Here is a 7938-nt window from a genome sequence, read left to right as displayed (position 1 = left end):
ATGATTCAAGCGTATTTACTCTATCTCTGTGTTTGATTCATTGTGGGGAATGTTTTTTTCTCTCCCAAAAAATAGAATGTCCAAGCCCATGTCTTTTCTCATATGTCTCCTCACTGTTTGTCTGATGGAGTAAGGACTGTTCAACTATAAAACACATGTCTTAGCAGGATAACAGGCCTAAGGGGCAAAAGCATGGCGTAGAGTCTGTAATAATAGTGGCACATGACAATGAGTGGCACATGACAATGTCTCCCTGCTCTCCCCTCTCTGTCTCCCTGCTCTCCCCTCTCTATCTCCCTGCTCTCCCCTCTCTGTCTCTCTGCTCTCCCCTCTCTGTCTCCCTGCTCTCCCCTCTCTGTCACCCCGCTCTCCCCTCTCTGTCTCCCTGCTCTCCCCTCTCTGTCTCTCTGCTCTCCCCTCTCTGTCTCCCTGCTCTCCCCTCTCTCTCTCCCTCTCCCATCATTCTCTACCTACGACCCAGGACATATAATAAAACCACTTAGGGAGTGAACATGATTTATAATAAGGGTTACATGTAGAAATCGGACCTCTCTGTAATGAAAATGGATGGCCCTCCCTTCAGCAAAATATATTTGACCTAATCCCTCCCTGAACGCTTAAAAACACCTGCAACCAGAGGGGATAACCTGTACTCCACACACAGAGACGCATGCAAAGCTCTCCCTCACCCTCCATTTGGTAAATCCGACCACAACTCTATCCTCCTGATTCCTGCAAACAAGCAAAAAGTAGGAAGAACCAGTGACTCGCTCTATACAAAAGTGGTCAGATGAAGCAGATGCTAAACTACAGAACTGTTTTGCTATCACAGACTGGAACATGTTCCGGGATTCTTCCGATGACATTGAGGAGTACACCACATCAGTCACTGGATTTATCAATAAGTGCATCGACGTCGTCCCCACAGTGACTGTACGTACATACCCCAACCAGAAGCCATGGATTACAGGCAACATTCGCACTGAGCTAAAGGGTAGAGCTGCCACTTTCAAGGTGCAGGACTCCAACACAGAAGCTTATAAGAAAGCCCGCTGGGCCCTGCGACCATCAAACAGGCAAAGCGCCAATACAGGGCTAAGATTGAATCCTACTACACCGGCTCCGACACTCGTCTTATGTGGCATTACAGACTACAAAGGGAAGCACAGCCGCGAGCTGCCCAGTGACACAAGCCTACCAGACGAGCTAAATCACTTCTATGCTCGCTTCGAGGCAAGCAACACTGAGGCATGCATGAGAGCATCAGCTGTTCCGGACGACTGTGTGATCACGCTTTCCGTAGCCGATGTGAGTAAGACCTTTAAACAGGTCAACATTCACAAGGCAACTGTATATAGCCTCTCTACTGTATATAGCCTCTCTACTGTATATAGTCTCTCTACTGTATATAGCCTCTACTGTATATACCCTCTCTACTGTATATAGCCTCTCTACTGTATATAGCCTCTCGACTGTATATACCCTCTCTACTGTATATAGCCTCTCTACTGTATATAGCCTCTCTATTGTATATAGTCTCTCTACTGTATATAGCCTCTACTGTATATAATCTCTCTACTGTATATAGCCTCTACTGTATATACCCTCTCTACTGTATATAGCCTCTCTACTGTATATACCCTCTCTACTGTATATAGCCTCTCTACTGTATATAGCCTCTACTGTATATAGTCTCTCTACTGTATATAGCCTCTACTGTATATACCCTCTCTACTGTATATAGCCTCTCTACTGTATATACCCTCTCTACTGTATATAGCCTCTCTACTGTATATAGCCTCTACTGTATATAGCCTCTACTGTATATAGTCTCTCTACTGTATATACCCTCTCTACTGTATATAGCCTCTCTACTGTATATAGCCTCTACTGTATATTGCCTCTCTACTGTATCTAGCCTCTCTACTGTATATAGCCGCTCTACTGTATATAGCCTCTCTACTGTATATTGCCTCTCTACTGTATATAGCCTCTCTACTGTATATAGCCTCTCTACTGTATATAGCCTCTCTACTGTATATAGCCTCTCTACTGTATCTAGCCTCCCTACTGTGTATAGCCTCCCTACTGTATATAGCCTCTCTAGTGTATATAGCCTCTCTACTGTATATAGCCTCCCTACTGTATATAGCCTCTCTACTGTATATAGCCTCCCTACTGTATATAGACTCTCTACTGTATATAGCCTCTCTACTGTATATAGCCTCTCTACTGTATATAGCCTCCCTACTGTATATAGCCTCTCTACTGTATATAGCCTCTCTACTGTATATAGCCTCCCTACTGTATATAGCCTCTCTACTGTATGTAGCCTCCCTACTGTATATAGCCCCTCTACTGTATATAGCCCCTCTACTGTATATAGCCTCTCTACTGTATATAGTCTCTCTACTGTATATAGCCTCTCTACTGTATGTAGCCTCTCTACTGTATATAGCCTCTCTACTGTATATAGCCTCTCTACTGTATATAGCCTCTCTACTGTATATAACCTCTCTACTGTATATAGCCTCTCTACTGTATATAGCCTCACTTCTGTTATTTTTCACTGTCTTTTTACTGTTTTATTTCTTTACTTAACTATTGTTCACCTAGTTCCCTTTTTGCACTATTGGTTAGAGCCTGTCAGTCAGCATTTCACTGTAACACATGTTGTATTCGGCGTACGTGATTCTATTGTACAGAAAGTGAATCGCTTAATCAGTTGATAATGACAGAGTTAGATTGCTTCCCAAGCAAAGTCAATTTTTCTGTCTTCTTGGCTATAGAAGGTTGTAGCTCAGCCTCTTATTTTATTTATTTATTTCACCTTTATTTAACCAGGTAGGCAAGTTGAGAACACATAGAAGGTTGTAGCTCAGCCTCTGAAAGTCAAAGAAATGAAACAATGATATCACCCATAATGCATCGGAGTCACGACTTTCCCAGGTATTCTACAGCTTGTTTCTAGCTTAAAGCATCACGGACCAAAGTGCTTTTCTAGATCACTTCATACAATCTGATCAGTTTTATTTCCTTCAAAGTCTAAAGCTAACAATGCATTTTATTTAATAAAAAGCCTATGTCATACCACCTCAATTCAAGTCTTGGCTTGAACTAAACAGCCCTTCACTGACACGGAGGGAGGCTATTTAAAGAGTGTATGGTGGGTGGAGGAATTGACCAACAAATCTATGGATATATCAGCCTATAAGCCTGACGTCGTCTGTCAAACAGGAAGGACTACCTCTTATTTCCTAAAGGAAAAATCCGCCGCCAAAACCCACTCAATCCTTTAATTTACAGTGTTTAAATAACACTAATATGTGAGAATAATATTTTTTTGGGGGGAACAAATGTTTAATTTTGATGTTAGTAATGAAGAACGGTAGCAACATGGAATATCGTTGTTGAAATATGTCGACTGCGAAATGAAAACTGCAATGCTCTCTCTATGGGGCTGGCTAATTAGCTAGGTTAGCTGGCTAATTAGCTAGGTTAGCTGGCTAATTAGCTAGGTTAGCTGGCTAATTAGCTAGGTTAGCTGGCTAATTAGCTAGGTTAGCTGGCTAATTAGCTAGGTTAGCTGGCTAATTAGCTAGGTTAGCTGGCTAATTAGCTAGGTTAGCTGGCTAATTAGCTAGGTTAGCTAGTTAGCATACGTAGCTAGACACAATAATACCAAAGACAATATCAGCAAGTGAAAACATTTTTTTTTTTTTTAAATTGCCTAAACAAACTGCACTATCAATTTAGGAGTCTACAATCTTACCATGTTCACCAGAGGAGGCTGCTGAGGGGAGGACGGCTCATAATAATGTCCGGAAAGGAGTGAATGGGAACATTTTTTGTTTTTGATGTATTTGATATCATTCCACTCATTACCACCAGCCTGTCCTCCCCAATAAAGGTGCCACCAACCCCCTGTGACGTTCGACCTGCAGATCGATGTACCTCACAGAGTGGAGTCGGACATTCGCAACGGCAGATATACTTTTGAGGAGGTGGGAAACGTTGCCCGTGCTACGTCAACGGGCTGCGTGGTGCATTCTGGGACAAGGAGCACTCTCCTTCAAGGAGTGAACGGGAGCCTATTGGAGCTCTTGCTCAGAAACCCTACATTAGCACAAATTTCGCCAACAAGAAGTACAACGTCTCCATCCACTCTATCTGTAGTATCGTATAGCTTTGGAATTTAAACATTACGTACTATCAAGGAAGATAGACACGTTTCTGGATATATTAACTGATTTTGAGAAGGGATTGCGTGACACAGCGGGACAATGTGAACACGATTGATTGACAGTCTGCTTGGTGTGGCGTGATAATAACACCATTGGTTGGGCGCCCATAAAACTGCTGACATTTCCTCCGGCGCCATTTTCATGAAGGAGAAACCCTCGTCATGTTTTCAAGCCTCTCTCAGCCTGCTGTCTTGAACTGCTGCCAGGGCACAGAGCCAGTCCCATCCCCTAAGCCCCAGATCATACTTCACTAATGTGCCTGACAGTTTTAATGCCTGACTGGGCCTGTAACACTGTATTAATGATGGACTGGGTCAGTAACACAGTTTTAATGTCTGACTGGGCCTGTAACACAGTATTAATGCCTGACTGGGTCAGTAACACTGTATTAATGATGGACTGGGTCAGTAACACTGTTTTAATGCTGAACTGGGTCAGTAACACTGTATTAATGATGGACTGGGTCAGTAACACTGTTTTAATGCTGAACTGGGTCAGTAACACTGTATTAATGCCTGACTGGGTCAGTAACACTGTATTAATGATGGACTGGGTCAGTAACACTGTTTTAATGTCTGACTGGGTCAGTAACACTGTTTTAATGTCTGACTGGGTCAGTAACACTGTTTTAATGCTGAACTGGGTCAGTAACACTGTATTAATGTCTGACTGGGTCAGTAACACTGTATTAATGATGGACTGGGTCAGTAACACTGTTTTAATGCCTGACTGGGTCAGTAACACTGTTTTAATGCTGAACTGGGTCAGTAACACTGTATTAATGTCTGACTGGGTCAGTAACACTGTATTAATGATGGACTGGGTCAGTAACACTGTTTTAATGCTGAACTGGGTCAGTAACACTGTTTTTATGCTGAACTGGGCCTGTAACACTGTTTTAATGTCTGACTGGGTCAGTAACACTGTATTAATGTCTGACTGGGTCAGTAACACTGTTTTAATGTCTGACTGGGTCAGTAACACTGTTTTAATGTCTGACTGGGTCAGTAACACTGTTTTAATGTCTGACTGGGTCAGTAACACTGTTTTAATGTCTGACTGGGTCAGTAACACTGTATTAATGTCTGACTGGGTCAGTAACACTGTTTTAATGATGGACTGGGTCAGTAACACTGTTTTAATGATGGACTGGGTCAGTAACACTGTTTTAATGATGGACTGGGCCAGTAACACTGTTTTAATGATGGACTGGGTCAGTAACACTGTTTTAATGTCTGACTGGGTCAGTAACACTGTTTTAATGTCTGACTGGGTCAGTAACACTGTATTAATGTCTGACTGGGTCAGTAACACTGTTTTAATGATGGACTGGGTCAGTAACACTGTTTTAATGTCTGACTGGGTCAGTAACACTGTTTTAATGTCTGACTGGGTCAGTAACACTGTATTAATGTCTGACTGGGTCAGTAACACTGTTTTAATGATGGACTGGGTCAGTAACACTGTTTTAATGTCTGACTGGGTCAGTAACACTGTTTTAATGATGGACTGGGTCAGTAACACTGTTTTAATGTCTGACTGGGTCAGTAACACTGTATTAATGATGGACTGGGTCAGTAACACTGTTTTAATGCTGAACTGGGTCAGTAACACTGTTTTAATGTCTGACTGGGTCAGTAACACTGTATTAATGATGGACTGGGTCAGTAACACTGTTTTAATGTCTGACTGGGTCAGTAACACTGTTTTAATGTCTGACTGGGTCAGTAACACTGTTTTAATGTCTGACTGGGTCAGTAACACTGTATTAATGTCTGACTGGGTCAGTAACACTGTTTTAATGATGGACTGGGTCAGTAACACTGTTTTAATGTCTGACTGGGTCAGTAACACTGTTTTAATGTCTGACTGGGTCAGTAACACTGTATTAATGTCTGACTGGGTCAGTAACACTGTATTAATGATGGACTGGGTCAGTAACACTGTTTTAATGCTGAACTGGGTCAGTAACACTGTTTTAATGTCTGACTGGGTCAGTAACACTGTTTTAATGTCTGACTGGGTCAGTAACACTGTATTAATGATGGACTGGGTCAGTAACACTGTTTTAATGTCTGACTGGGTCAGTAACACTGTTTTAATGTCTGACTGGGTCAGTAACACTGTTTTAATGTCTGACTGGGTCAGTAACACTGTATTAATGTCTGACTGGGTCAGTAACACTGTTTTAATGTCTGACTGGGTCAGTAACACTGTATTAATGCTGAACTGGGTCAGTAACACAGTATTAATGATGGACTGGGCCAGTAACACTGTTTTAATGCTGAACTGTATTCCTTTGTTAATGTGTGTCTGTACTGGGCCAGCAGGGGCCATGTGAGTGCCGTTGTCTGGGTCTGTGTGGAGGCAGGGTGTGGAAGATGGAGAATTGATGAGCCTTGTGGGTTAATGTTTTGGGTATTGAAGTAGCAGGATCGGTGATGAACAGTAATATTGCCTGAGATGGGTATACAACACCAAAGATGTTTGGATTACTCGATTGGTTAATCCCAAAAAACATAATGTCTCACATTAAAACCTTCAGACAATAACCAGTTGACATTTTTACTGGAATTTATTGATCCTATCTTTGGTTCCTGTCTGTGATCATAATTTATCAGGACTCTTCTGTCTGGGTCAGCTCACTCTTCTGTCTGGGTCAGCTCACTCTTCTGTCTGGGTCAACTCACTCTTCTGTCTGGGTCAACTCACTCTTCTGTCTGGGTCAGCTCACTCTTCTGTCTGGGTCAGCTCACTCTTCTGTCTGGGTCAACTCACTCTTCTGTCTGGGTCAGCTCACTCTTCTGTCTGGGTCAGCTCACTCTTCTGTCTGGGTCAGCTCACTCTTCTGTCTGGGTCAACTCACTCTTCTGTCTGGGTCAACTCACTCTTCTGTCTGGGTCAGCTCACTCTTCTGTCTGGGTCAGCTCACTCTTCTGTCTGGGTCAGCTCACTCTTCTGTCTGGGTCAACTCACTCTTCTGTCTGGGTCAACTCCCTCTTCTGTCTGGGTCAGCTCACTCTTCTGTCTGGGTCAGCTCACTCTTCTGTCTGGGTCAGCTCACTCTTCTGTCTGGGTCAGCTCACTCTTCTGTCTGGGTCAGCTCACTCTTCTGTCTGGGTCAACTCACTCTTCTGTCTGGGTCAACTCACTCTTCTGTCTGGGTCAGCTCACTCTTCTGTCTGGGTCAACTCACTCTTCTGTCTGGGTCAGCTCACTCTTCTGTCTGGGTCAGCTCACTCTTCTGTCTGGGTCAGCTCACTCTTCTGTCTGGGTCAGCTCACTCTTCTGTCTGGGTCAGCTCACTCTTCTGTCTGGGTCACAACACACTTCTGTCTGGGTCAGCTCACTCTTCTGTCTGGGTCACAACACACTTCTGTCTGGGTCAGCTCACTCTTCTGTCTGGGTCAGCTCACTCTTTTGTCTGGGTCAGCTCACTCTTCTGTCTGGGTCAACTCACTCTTCTGTCTGGGTCAGCTCACTCTTCTGTCTGGGTCAGCTCACTCTTCTGTCTGGGTCAGCTCACTCTTCTGTCTGGGTCAACTCACTCTTCTGTCTGGGTCAACTCACTCTTCTGTCTGGGTCAGCTCACTCTTCTGTCTGGGTCAGCTCACTCTTCTGTCTGGGTCAGCTCACTCTTCTGTCTGGGTCAACTCACTCTTCTGTCTGGGTCAGCTCACTCTTCTGTCTGGGT

This window comes from Oncorhynchus mykiss, chromosome 8 (assembly GCF_013265735.2).
Source record: "Oncorhynchus mykiss isolate Arlee chromosome 8, USDA_OmykA_1.1, whole genome shotgun sequence".
Classification (NCBI taxonomy): domain Eukaryota; kingdom Metazoa; phylum Chordata; class Actinopteri; order Salmoniformes; family Salmonidae; genus Oncorhynchus; species Oncorhynchus mykiss.
Note: the sequence above shows the minus strand (reverse complement) of the source record.